A 14,028-nucleotide genomic window follows, 5' to 3' on the forward strand; every position below is an offset into this window, starting at 1 on the left:
ACAGCTCTACCCTTGATGGCATGCCTGTGTCTGATTCATCTCCAGCTCCCATCGGGCCCCTGGAAGAATGCTGAGCACATAGGAGCATAGTATGTTTATTCAAATGTTCATTTGTAGAATGAACCAGTGAAGAATCTTGGCAGCCTAGAAAGAATACTGAAAATTTTAGATGCTTCAGCCAATGTGAGCTATATGTAATGGTCTTAGCCAAATATATTTATCAAACACTTGGAACTCTGATTTAATACCTGAGATTCTATTGAGTTCCTGAGGTGCAACAAATTACAAATCAAGACACTTGGCATGCTGTCTTGGCTGGGTGGTCAAATATTTACCCCCCAAAACCAAGAAATCACTATCTTCGTTTTTGGATCTATGAAATGGGGATAATGTTAGCCTCATGTGGCTGTTGTTATGGTTGGCCAAGACACTTTATATGAAAATGCTATTAAAAGTACTAAGAACTGTATAAACATCAGGGCTGTTGTCTTATCTTACAAATGCCAGATACTGAATTGATTATTTGCTTGTTTGTGTCTCCTACATTTTTACTTGTGTAAATATATGGACAAATAAAAAAATGAGGAGAAAAAATACTTAAACAGTAGCCAGACCAAATATTTTTAGTATTCTTTACTATGCTTCTAAATATTTAATAGATTATTAGTAGATGCAAACATAGAAGACACTATTTCACATTTGCATGTTAATGAAAAATCATGAATTATACATTATTTGCTGTGTGGAGTAGTGGAAACAGTATTCATTTTTTATGGCCATAAAAACTTAGATTGTCTCCTGAAACACACATCAAATCCCCTTCTGTAATAGTGCCAGAAAGATCTGCAAGCTTTTTAAAACCATCTCCAGTGAAATTAGATAGATTTGTTTGTGCCGCTTTGCAACACGTTAGTGTGAAAGTTCATTTTAAACAAAATAGTTTTAATAATGTCATTACTAATGTATATTTGGTCATCACTAAAAAATGGGGTTTTAATATGAATGCTTCATTTTAATAAACGGCAGAGGAAGCAAGTTGCCCTGAGTCAGCAGGAAGTGGTTATACACCAGAGAACAGCCTGATTGTGTTAGATTCATCCAGAACACTGAACAGCCCAGAGACGGTCCAAGAAAAAACAACTGGCTTTATTCAAATGATTAGGCTTACTGCAGCTCAATAGTGAGATTCACACATTCTCCTATTATTTCTTGACCTTGTGCCAAAAACTCCCACTTACAGTAATAATTAGAATTAGTGTTTCCAGTGCATGCCTCCATCTTCCTAACAAACAGTAAAAAAAAAAAAAAGAGAGAGAGAGAGAAAAGAAAAAGAAAAAAAAGTGGTGCTTATAATTTATGCAGTTAATGAAAATTGTCTTTACTTCGTTTGATTAATACAGCTTAATTTTCCTAACTCCTTACCATTATGACAAGTATATATACCTTCTGTTGCCAAATCACTCCAAGTGCCATCGCTGGCATTGCCAATCCTATGGCTTCGAAAGGAACCAGTGTTTCTTTCTGCCTCTCACTAAATTCTAAAGAAATTCCTTTTATTTTCCTGGTCAGAGCACGTATGTAAAGCTGTCTTTGACTGCTGTCATTCTGGACTGTGTGCATTTTTTGTCAGTAATATGGAAAACTGTAAATACTTCAGATATTGAACTGTAAATGCTGGAATTAGCACATAGTACAAATTATTGTGAGAGGCACAGTGTGTGAGGACCATCTGTGGTCTGGAAGAACCAATGAAACCTTCATGGATGTCGGTGAAATGGTTCTGTCTACAGACCCATCGGAACTCTTCATAAAGCTTCCCATTATGCCCAATCCGGGCTGCCATGAAGGAAATGGCGAGAAGGAATCATGTCATATTTATGCATTTAGTGATTCTTGGAGCACTGTGGTTATTACCACTCACAGAAGCCTAACACATACATCCGAGGAGTTTACCCTTAGTTGTCAGGACCTAATGGGAAATCAAATAGAAATCACAAGGTGTGAAAAACAAAACAGGGTGAAAATAATCAAAACTTAAAAAATATATTTAATAGAATAAATCTGATTGCTAAGCCAAGTGGGATCTGAATTCCTTGTAAGAGATACAGCTCAAGACTGGAATCCCAAAACCTAAACTGGACCCCACAGCTCTGCCACTATCTGATTTTATCCTGCCTTGATGAGGCATCCAGCTGGATTGGGAGAGAATAAACGGGGAGAATAAAATCTCTACTTCGGTCTTCTCAACTTGTTTGTTGTCATGAACACATGAATGGAGATAAGTCTCGTAAGCTCTACATGGCTACATGTTGATGATATCTTTGAGCTCGTGGCAAGAGCCTGTGTGGTATCACCTCATTCCTCTGCTTCCCATGGAGGCCTCCCATGGCTTCACATGACACTTGGTAGCCGGGCTCTCTGCGTGGACTGCAAGTCTTTCCACAACTGGGCTCTGCTGCTCTCTCCAGTATGACCCAGTATGTGTGGCAGTCACACTAGCCTGGGAACAGGCCAAGATCATTTCCACTTGAAGGCCTTTTATGTGAAAGACCCTCCAGCTGGGGGGCTGCCTGGGTGGTTCAGTCAGTTAAGCATCTGCCTTCAGCTCTGGTCATGATCCCAGGGACATGGGATCGAACCCTGCATCTAGCCCCACATCGGGCTCCCTGCTCAGTGAGGAGCCTGCTTCTCCCTCTTCCGCTGCCGCTCTCTCGCTCTCTGTCAAATAAATAAAACCTTAAAAAAAAAAAAAAAAAAAAAGACCCTTCAGCTGGAATGCTCTTTTCCCAGATCTTCATGTGGCTGGCTCCTTTTCCTTGCAGCCCAGTTACATTTTACCACTTGAGCTGGTCTTCTTCAGCCTCTAGCTGAGGTGTCCTCTTCCATGGCATTCTCTGCCTATTGCCTTTTCACAATATACTTTAAAGTCGGCACCTAGAAAAATGCCCAGCCCACAGCGGGGACTCACTAATACTTGTCTGAATGACGGCGGTTGTCAGTTCACTGGGAGGGACAGAGAATGAGGAGGGTTCAGGAGGAACAATGAGGATGTTCAAAGACCTTGACTACCTCCCTCTTTGTAAACTGTCCCAAAACTGTCCCCTGCCCTCACCCAATGGCTCGTAATCTTTCTCTGCCCCAGCTGCGCAGGATCCAGATACTGTATCTTCTCTCCTAAGATTAAAAATAATAACAGTAATGATACATGAGCACAAAAATGTAGCTAAGTATTTCACATAAAATTATCACATTTAAATCTTTAGACTTTTTTACTTTAGAGTGAACAGAGACTTAGGGAGATTATATCATTTTTGATGATCTCAGCCCAAGAGGCAGAGCTTATTCTCAAATGCATGTTGGTCAGACACACCCATGCTCTAGGCTGCACCGTCCTGCTCTCTGGATAGCAAAGCCCTTGCAGACAGTGACTCATACTCTTGCTTCAGCACACCTTGGCTCACTTTTTCTCTACTCCGATACCCCCTATCCTGGGTGATGAATTGGTTGAATTATCAGAGAAATGAATCAGGTAGATCATGCTTATGTTTTCCCATGAAGGTATATATCTTACTGGAAGCCTTCTGAATACAAAGTAACTGACAAGGGAACACACCAGATTGATGATCATTATAACAGCTTACATTTGTGGAGTACACACTTACTGTTAGGCACTTGAAGTTTCAGGACAACTCTGTGAAATGGGTAGTGTTTTTATTCTTATTTTTACCAATGAGGAAACTGAGGCATGATGGAATTTGATTATTTGCCCAAGTCACACCGCTAGCAAGTAGTGGAGCTGGGATTTGTACTCATTCGTGTGACTAGAAAGACAGGATGCTTAATCACTCTGTTAAACTAAACTATGAGAGAGAGGCAAGGGATGGTTTATTCAGCCTACACATAAAACTCACCTTAACAGCAACTTATTTTTCCATGGAACATCTGGTATAAGATGAGCTCTTAAATAAATCACTTTCCATTTCTGGCAATGTTAGTTAGTGTTTTCATCTTGTGATTATATTTAATATTAGAATGATTTAAAAAAACGAGCAGAGTCTTAGATAAATAATCTATTTTTCATCTGATACAGATGAGCCATCAAGCTAACAATATCATTAATCACCATAATATATCTATCACCATCACGTTCTCTAGAATTGTTTCTTTCTCTGTCGAGAAGAAACCTAGGAAATAAAACAAATGTGTCATAAGAAATCATGCAAAGCATTCACTGTTTCTGTTTCAAGTTTTTTTTTTTTTTTGGTTGCTGTTAAGATCTCAAATCGTAAGTATTTTAGACATACAATTTCATTAAGCCACAGGAGCTTAAATAGGGGAGGATTCTAAAAGGAAGTGGAAATAGTTGTATAAAAACCCCTAAGTACAGTCAGTTTTAATGAGAGTTACTTCATTTAAAATGAGATATTCTTTTAAGAAAGTCAACCAAAAGGAAGAAAAAAATATTTGACAGAGATTTTGTGGATCAAGCATTTTAGTAATTAACCACCAAATTTCCAGATGAAAAGGCAGAAAGCAAGTTATGTCTTGGAGAAATTGCCCTCTGGAGAAAAAGCGGGGAAAAAGGATTTTGAGTTTGACAGTACAAACTTGTACCAGCACTGGTTTCTTCTCCTGCTGGTTCAAGGAGTTCTAAGCACCCTTCTGTAAATCATCATCTCACATCTATTTATTATCTTCCAGCTCAGTGCACAATACTATCTGTTACACATGGATACCAGCAATAATACACGAGGGGCTCCAGCATAAGAGGCAGCAAGCTCTGTGCTTATCTGCGTTCTGAGTCGCATCCTGCAAAGGAGTTTCTGCTCACGCCGTAGCCACCATCAACAGCAATGAAAACAAAGGTATTATGTTTCTAGTATTTATTCCTCTGTATTTTACCCATGCAATGTAATGTTTGTCATCCAGTGCCACATGAAGAGAGAAAGTGTTTGCCTTAGAGTAGCATAGGTTGAAGACTTTTTTTCTCTTTTTCTTTTTTATTTTTTTTCTTGCTGTTAGAGGGGTCAATGCCATAGGACTTTGGTAACCTATGTTACAAGATGCTTGTACACACACAGTAGCACTGTTTCTGTTCAGTGGAGAGCTAAAAATACAATGAAACTCACATTCCCTCCAGAAAGCTACCAAAATGTTAGCTATTACTGCAGGAGAGGAAATCAGACTGTGTGGAACAAAAAAAAATAACTTTAAATGTGTGATATGTTGCAGTGATTCTCAATATAGGCTGCAAGAATCACCTGGAAAGCTTTAAAAAATACAGACACTCAGGGCCCATCCACCGGAGATGCTGATTCAATTAGTCTGGGGTGGGGCCCAGACACTTGTATTCTTTTTATTTATTTATTTTAAATATTTTATTTATTTATTTGACAGAGAGAGAGAGAGAGAGAGAGACAGCGAGAGAGGGACCACAGCAGGGGGGAGTGGGAGAGGGAGAAGCAGGCTTCCTGCAGAGCAGGGAGCCTAATGCGGGGCTCGATCCTGGGACTCCAGGATCATGACCTGAGCCGAAGGCAGTTGCTTAACCAACTGAGCCACCCAGGCGCCCCCACTTGTATTCTTTTTAAAGCTCCTCGGATAATTCCAATTTGCAGGCAGGATGGAGAACAACTGGTATGGGAGAAAGAAACTTCGGAGCCCAATTGTTGCTTTAGTGCTAGTACACAGTTAACTACTTATGAGACTAAATAAGTCTTTCAATTTCTTCATGGTTTCATCCAACATACAGAGTTGTCATAATGACTAATTAGACCATGTAAGTGAAACTATTTTGATAGGCATAAAATGTTATAAAATATATATTTTTAAAATCTCTGAAATCAAGGAATCCTGAGGTCTACTGAGTTTTAGACCCAGGAAATTTGTCTGCAATCAAGAAAATCCTTTTCTATCTCTTAACCTTATTTCCTTACCTGTAAAATGGAAACAATTTATTCAACTTATAGCAGGAAAAAGAGAGAGATAAATGCTCCTATCTTATAAAAGTGAGAGGATTAAAAAATAATATATTTAAGGTGCAATTTCATTCCATTCTATTTTGGTTTTGTTCTGTTCCCTTTCTTTCAAAGACTCTCTGAGTATCAAATGAGTTCATTTATGTGAGAGCACATTATAACTATAATTTATTATCGTTATGCTGTTATTATTATGTTTTTATTATGCCTCAATTTCTTCAACTGTAAAATGAGAGTATTGAACTAAATCATTCTAAAAATGTCCTCCAAGCACTAAAAATCTGTGATTCTTAAAAAGGGAGAATTGTACAACCTCTGTCTTCACTTGCTTCTTGTTCAGTGTGTGTGTGTGTGTCTAAGATTCAGACAGCATTAATGGAGGGAAGATGTCTGAGTTGTCCTAGCTGCAAATTCAACACACTTTGTGGCTATGTTCCTCTTGGAAAACACCTATAGGAGAATTCGGAAGAGTTTACAAATAAGAATCCCTTTCCATTCTAGAAGCACAGGTGTACCCTGACTTCTGCTGGTTTTAACTCATTACATTGGGTGCTGAGATCAAATTCTGTTTCAAGCCAGAAGGCTAAAGGAGGAAGTCCACTGACTAAATCTGCTTTCCAGAATAGCCCACAGAGGCCCATGCTGCTGTCCTGTGACTCACTTAGAAACAGAACTGCCAGCCTCCTCAAACAAACACAGTGTCCAAATTTCTGATGCTAGTTTGGGGGAGGGAAACACATTCTGCATTTGGGTCAGCATTCAAGAGAAGTAACAGAAAAATTCTTCATTCTTTCAGTAGATGTAGGTCTGTGCCGTTTCCCTGTTTATTGTGTGAATCTTTAAACAGTCCTTTCTGCTGGCTCATTTCCTGTAGGATATAAACATGCTCAGGTTTTTCCAATCTTAAAACAAAACAAAAAAAAGGAAGTAGAAATTAAAAATCCTTCCTTCCACCCAATATAATTTGCTATCTATACCACTTTCTTCTTACTTTCATAACTGACACTCAAAGAACTGTCTACACCTGCTGCTTATATTTCATCTCTCCCAATTCATTCCTAAATCCCCAGTAACCTGGCTTTGTCTCTACTTGTGGCCAAGGTCAGCAATGTCCTCCCAAGTGTTAATTTTAAAATGTCATTTCTGGGGCGCCTGGGTGGCTCAGTCATTAAGCATCTGCCTTTGGCACAGGTCATGATACCAGGGTCCTGGGATCGAGTCCTGCTGAGCGGGGAGCCCGCTTCTCCCTCTCCCACTCCCCCTGCTTGTGTTCCCTCTCTCACTGTGTCTCTCTCTGTCAAATAAATAAATAAAATCTTTAAAAAAATTAAAAAAAAATAAAATCTCATTTCTTTCCTTATTTGAGCACACTGACCACCACCGTATCTCTAATTCCATCGAGGGCTCCTCTTAGCTCAAATTTTCTCTTCTCTGGGGTTTAAAACCCTGATGGCTCATACTTCTCTCTCTCTGCCCTGTCTTTGGCTTCTTTCAGACTCCTTGCATGCCATATGCTTCTTAAACGCTGGTTCCCCAGGAACCCATCCCTGATCCTTCTCTGATCGCTCTGCACACCCTTGCTGGCTGGCCTCACCAGCTGCATGGGAGCAGTCACTACCTGAGGGAGGGAAATCCTTACGGACTCCCACTTCCTTAGGAAGTGCAACCTCAGAGAAGCATGAATGAACACAAATGGAAGTGAGTGAGGAGTAAGAATACAAGGATATCGCTGCTTTGGTTTTGTGTAAAACACAGCTAATTTCTCTATCTCACTTTTGGCTTCAAAAAGACCATATAGAATCCTTTGTGTTTCAGAAGAGACCGTGAAGAGCAGGGAAGAAATACTGGTCCACTGGTTCATTTCCCAGTTGGCCAAAGTCCGCCCCATGGACATCAACACCTCCACATGGATTGTGCCATGCAGTCCTTTTGCGTGTTGTCAGACATATTGGTTTTCTATGGCGGCTGGAACAAATTACTATAAACACAACTTAAAATATACAAATCAGGAGATGCAAAGAGAACCACAGCCTTACCAATCCATACAGACACTTAGAATATGACTGGCTTTCTACCCAAATCCTGAAAACTCCCAAATTTATGCTTACCTTACCATTCAGCCCTTCTTCTGGGTCCAAAATATCTATAGGACATTTTAAATAGATGTCTCATAAGCTCTCTATACTAATCATATGCAACACTAAATTCAATATCTTTTCTATCCTTCTATTCCCAAGATCTGCTCCTCCTACAGGATTTTTTTCTTTTCTAAGACTTATTTATTTATTTCAGAGAGAGAGAGAGCATGAGCGGAAAGGGCAGAGGGGGAGGGAGAAAGGATCTCAAGCAGACTCTGCACTGAGCATGGAGCCCAACATGGGGCTCGATCTCAAGACCCTTAGATCAGGATCTGAGATGAAACCAAGAGTCAGACACTTAACCAGCTGTGCCACCCTCTCCTCCTATAGGATTTCTTTTTCTTTCTTTCTCTTTCTTTTTCTTTCTTTCTTTCTTTCTTTCTTTCTTTCTTTCTTTCTTTCTTTCTTTCTTTTCTTTTCTTTTCTTTCTTTCTTTCTTTCTTTCTTTCTTTCTTTCTTTCTTTCTTTCTTTCTTTCTCTTTCTTTCTTTCTTTCTTTCTTTCTTTCTTTTTCTTTCTTTTTTTTTTGTGTGTGAGTGGTACCTTTATTAATGTAAGAACCCCAAATCAGAAAGCAAACAGTCATCCTTGACTCCTCTCTCTGCCTCACCACGAACCGATTCTTGACATGCTGAAGTCACCACACTCCATCTTTTCTCTTCCATTCTCCCCATTCCTGCCTGAAGGTTTTATTTTCTCTTAACTTTTCTCCATTCTTCCAGTCATCACATTTTCCAATCAATGCTTCATTTGACATCCAGAATTACCTTTCTGAAGTAAGTATCTGATCAAGTAAGGTCCATGTCCTTTTGCACACAAATTCCTCAATGACTTTTCAATGCCTTCAGGATAAGATTGGAAGCACCTAGTGTAACATTCAAGACATTTCATTACCTGGACTGGACTTCCACTGGTCATACCTTGCTCCATTCCTCCTTTTAAACCTCAAAGTTTAGCCATGTTGTACTACCTGAACTTCCCCCCAATATGTCATGCTATGTTACACCATTCTTCCTCTGCACATGCTCTTTTCACTGCTTGCAATGCCCCCCTCCCCTCACTTCTTCTCCTGGGTTATGCCTCCTCGTGTTGCAAGACTTGGATCATCTTTCCCAAGAAACCTAACCTCACTTAGTCCCCTTCCTGCAATATGGACTCAGTACCTTACTGCTTGCTCTCATTATAACCTAACATTGCTCTTGCCACACACTCTGGTTTTTTTTTTTCCCTTGGGATTTTATTTTCCTGAAGAATTGTGAATAGTTTTGAGAACAGAGATACCATATTATGTACCTTTGATTCCCTGGTAGGTGTTTAATGAATGTTTGCTGAATGAATAAATGGTCTGGATGGTAACAATATGCGCTTTAGCTTTAACAAAATAAATTTTAATGTTAGAGAGATTAAGTGACTTAATACATTGTTGTTATTATTATCATCATATTATGATAGACATCTAGGAAGAATTCTTTTATAGGTAGATGACTCTCAACTAGAGATTTCCTTTCCAGCATTTCTGCTACTGGTCCAGGACTTCCTCCTCCTAAGAGCTAACAGTTATTGTGTTCCTATTATGTCAAACCAGCCACTGAGCTAAACCTATTAATCCTCACACAACCTGATATGATAGAACTATTTTGTTTCTATGATACAGCGAGGACACTATCACAGAGAAAGTAAGTAACTTCAACCTGGACAATACTTAGAAGAGTCAGGGCTGGGATTTCATCAGAGAATCCAGATGCCAAAGCCCGCATCTGGGCTGACACCAGATGATTGGGTTAAAGCCCAGGGAAATGCAAACATCGGGAAATCTGGATTCTAATTCCTGCTTGTTTTTATCAAGTTAGAGAACTTTGCCTTGGTCACTGCGACTATTTCCCCACCCATAAAATGAATGTTCACTGTGGTCCACTCAGACTCATATTTTGTTAATTCTATCCCATGTGTCCAAACGAGCTTTATAAACTCACTGGGAAAGGGAATCATGGTATTTCTGATTGTATTTCCTAAAAATCCATTTGCAAAAGGTGAACAACAACAACAAAAGCCCTGTTCCACAGAAGTGACCAGGGAAGTGAAGGCTGCCACCACCTACTAGAAAACCAAATGACCCGCCATATCAGTATAATTTTAATGAATTCACCATCACTTTTTAAATCAGTTCATTATGGGAGCAATTTATAAAATTACTTTCATCTTTTGTTCAGCCCTCTTGGGTTTTTATCCTTTACTTCTTTTTTTTTTTAAAGATTTTTTATTTATTTATTTAAGAGAGAGAGAATGAGAGATAGAGAGCACAAGAGGGAAGTGGGTCAGAGGGAGAAGCAGACTCCCTGTTGAGCAGGGAGCCCGATGCGGGACTCGATCCTGAGACTCCAGGGTCATGACCTGAGCGGAAGGCAGTCGCTAAACCAACTGAGCCACCCAGGTGCCCTTTACTTCTTCTGCCAGTTAGATAAAGTTACTTTCCACAGCTGCTCAGGCACATCCTTCAGGTGTCCAAACAGGCAGAGGGAAGCCACTGTGTAGTTCATTTCTCTGAAGGTGAGCCCCCCTTTCCCCTCAGCTAAGGAAGATACTAAACACATTATATCTAAAGGGATGCGTTCAGGGAGAAATATGACTCCAAGAGAAAGCAGCCTTTGTTACACAGAATGTTTCTTACCAGTCACCATAGGTATGAGATCATACTTGTAAATATTACTCAAACAACCCCCAAGGGTAGGAATGAGTGAGTGTGTGTACCGTGTGTTTAAGGGAAAATTAAGTGTATGCAGAAAAGGGTGCCCTTCAAATGGAAATCTCTTAAATTTGCAATTAATTAAAGGTCAGGAGCCCTGGCTTCAAACCATGTCCTTAAGTTCAGGCTCTGCTCCTTACCAGCTACAGAGCTTCCCGTAAGTCTTATCTCTCCGAGTCTCTGTTCTATTATCTACAAATTGAATATTTGGACAAAAACAATCTCTTAAATTCCTGTAGTTCTAACATTCCGTAACTCTGATTTTTACTAGAGTCCAGAATTTGAATTCATTCTGCTACCCTAGACATTGTCACAAAAGTCTCTTTTGTTAGGTCAATTTCATACAGTTCAGACTCTCATGCTCAATGAAAAACATATAAAAAAAAAAACCCAACTTTTATTCCTCTCAATCGAGTTTGAGGTTGAGAAACTAGAGTGCAGATGGTTCTCCTGGGTAAACTGCAGTGTGCCCACATTGCCCTGGCTTGGAATCCTCTTCTCTTGGGTCAGAACCAGACCAGTTTTCAGAGGAAGTCAATTGCCTCCCAGCATTTCATCTGAGTTATATTTGAATGAAAAAAAATAAAAAATATAACCCAGAAAGAATTTTGTTAGAAGTCAATAAATTATTATAACTAAAAGATTGTTTGGGCTCTGAATCAACTTTATTTCTTGTCTTTTTGCTCTTTTGAAAATAAAAAAAAATCTTATTTCTGGCTCATAAAGTAGCATCAGTTCTTATTATTCCATACATTAGAAGTCAACTGGTAATTCATACAAATTAAATTGGCGATTTTGCATTCAATTTACTGATGACAAACTACAGGATTCAGCAGTTTTGCTCTGATAACCTTTAAAATGTATTAATTCCATCAGTGATTTACATATAGGGCTTTATTTCCCACTGCTACCAATTCATTCTCCAAAGCAGAAATGCCCCATGGTTTTTCAATTTGTTACCTAATCAGCACAACATATTCCTCCTTTTCTTCCTTTTATATTGTCTCCTAAATTTGAGACTTCAGTATCTGAAGAAATTGCACCAAGAAATCTCACATGGTTTTTCTATTTCTGTGAACCTTTAAGGGAATAAACAGAGGAAAAATTATTCCATTGAACTAGGGGTGCTGCTTGCAAATACAGTGGTCTTAAGATGATTGCATTCAAATGAATTTTTTTTCAAATCATGGTACTTGGACATTACAAAAACATTTCCGCAAATCCACCTAAAGCTCCTAATATCAATATATCAAAATCTCTGGGAGCTATACCAATGGCAAATATTGGAGTTCTGAAAAGAAGTTGTCGAACATGATTCTAATGAGGCATACTGTGTGACAAAAGCCGCTCTCTCTAAATGCCCCCATTCCGGCTCAGGAATGAGGACGTATATTCTCGCCAGGCGTATCTTTCTTTATTGTTATCTCCAGGCCAGAGGACCCCAGATATAATGGGGGTGAATCCTGAGTTCGGAAAGCTGAGCTTTGCTTGTTAGAACTCCAGTTTTTTTAACCTAATTTAACCATATGCTTTTTAATCTAGTTAAAGCTATGGCAAAACAAGCAAACAAAAACCAAACAAAAACTCCTTCAAATTTAAGATGGTTTTGGAAGTGTTAGTCTTAACTTAAAGGCAGTGGAATCGAATCATAAACCAAAAGTGCAAACATGCCATTTTTCCAAACTCAATTCAACAAAAGTGCTTCTCTCACAGAAAGTAAAGATGGTAATGAGGATCTAAGAACTACCAAAGTACCCACCAGAGATTCCTGGTGTTCCCTGTAGGGGTTGTGGGATATTTGGCTGAACCAAGGTGGTTGACATGGGGCATGAGAGTTTGGGAAGTAATGAAAGTGCATTTGAAGTTTTATACTTAGAAAGTGGAAAGAGGTTTGTCTATTTGAGTAGAAATATCCATGTACTGATATTCCTTGAAAGTTCAACAGAAAGAACCTTGCAGGGAAACTCTTCTTTGGGGGCTGCTCTGGGAAACTCTGCTTTAATTACAAAATGCAAAGACAAATATGCTAATAGCATGAAGGAAATCTAGTAGTCTACAGGAATGAAATAATATTCATACAAAATCATTCCATTTGAAGTCATCTTATTCTTTTTTTTTTTGTTTTTATTTTTTTATTACGTTATGTTAATCACCATACATTACATCATTAGTTTGTGATGTAGTGTTCCATGATTCATTGTTTGCATATAACACCCAGTGCTCCATGCAGAACGTGCCCTCTTTAATACCCATCACCAGGCTAACCCATCCCCCCACCCCCTGTCCCTCTAGAACCCTCAGAGTCCATAGTCTCTCATGGTTCGTCTCCCCCTCCAACTCCACCCCCTTCATTTTTCCCTTCCTGCTATCTTCTTTTTCTTCTTTTTTAACATATAATGTATTATTTGTTTCAGAGGTATGGGTCTGTGATTCAACAGTCTTACACAATTCACAGCACTCACCATAGCACAAGTCACCTTATTCTTTTGATTGCATTGAATTCGTTATGTCTACACTTTGCCATGTTTGAGTTCTTCTAACATGAATCTGTGAGGTAAAAATATATGATGTCCTACAGATTTTTCATAATGAAATAAGACAGAAAATAATATAGCCTATAAACTATGACCTATATAGTACTAAATTTATTTTTCTTTTATATATGTTTCTTATCAACTGTACCTTCTTATGTAAATGTTTGTATTTTCTTTGTAAACTGTTTTATAAACAATCCCTGTACCTTTTCCTAATGTTTATTTTATTTTGAAAGAGGTTCAGGTTATATTTCTTTGCTGATATTGCATGACATTTAAGCCAAACTTGGTTTACTAAACTTTCTCTTTTACAGTTCATGTTTTCTGGTTTTGTTGCTATTCTGAATGAATATTAGAAACCCTGCCTTTTCATTTTCTACTTTCCAAATAAACTCTCTTGATTACTGCCCTTTTCTCATTTCTTCATTTTGTATTTTGCACTCCCACATTTCCATTATGATTAAATAGACAAAGACTGCAGCTTACACTTCAGTTAACTAGAATCTCTATTTCATGAGGGCAGTGATTTTGTCCCAAGTTCCTCAGTATCCTCATTGTTTCTCCAGTTTCTAGGACAGTGCCTGGCACAGAGTAGGCAGTCAAAAAATATTTTTGAAGGAATTATTATCTTAAGAT

General features: G+C 38.7%; 1 protein-coding gene across 1 annotated transcript in view; it reads right to left on the bottom strand.

Annotated features, from left to right (window-relative positions):
- Window positions 1–6,777: 6,777 nt before the first annotated feature.
- LOC141373456 (uncharacterized) overlaps window positions 6,778–14,028 on the bottom strand; it is a 322,863-nt gene continuing 315,612 nt past the window's right edge. Inside the window, exons 5-7 of the mRNA XM_073896817.1 lie at window positions 11,819–11,937; window positions 8,883–8,980; window positions 6,778–6,880 (exon numbers count right to left, since the gene is read on the bottom strand). The gene's annotated coding sequence lies outside the window, so the exon portion shown is untranslated. The remainder of the gene's footprint in view (window positions 6,881–8,882; window positions 8,981–11,818; window positions 11,938–14,028) is intronic.

The sequence above is a fragment of the Callorhinus ursinus genome, unplaced genomic scaffold, assembly GCF_003265705.2.
Source record: "Callorhinus ursinus isolate GAN/ISIS: 27379988/994484 unplaced genomic scaffold, GSC_fseal_2.0 scaffold9, whole genome shotgun sequence".
NCBI lineage: Eukaryota > Metazoa > Chordata > Mammalia > Carnivora > Otariidae > Callorhinus > Callorhinus ursinus.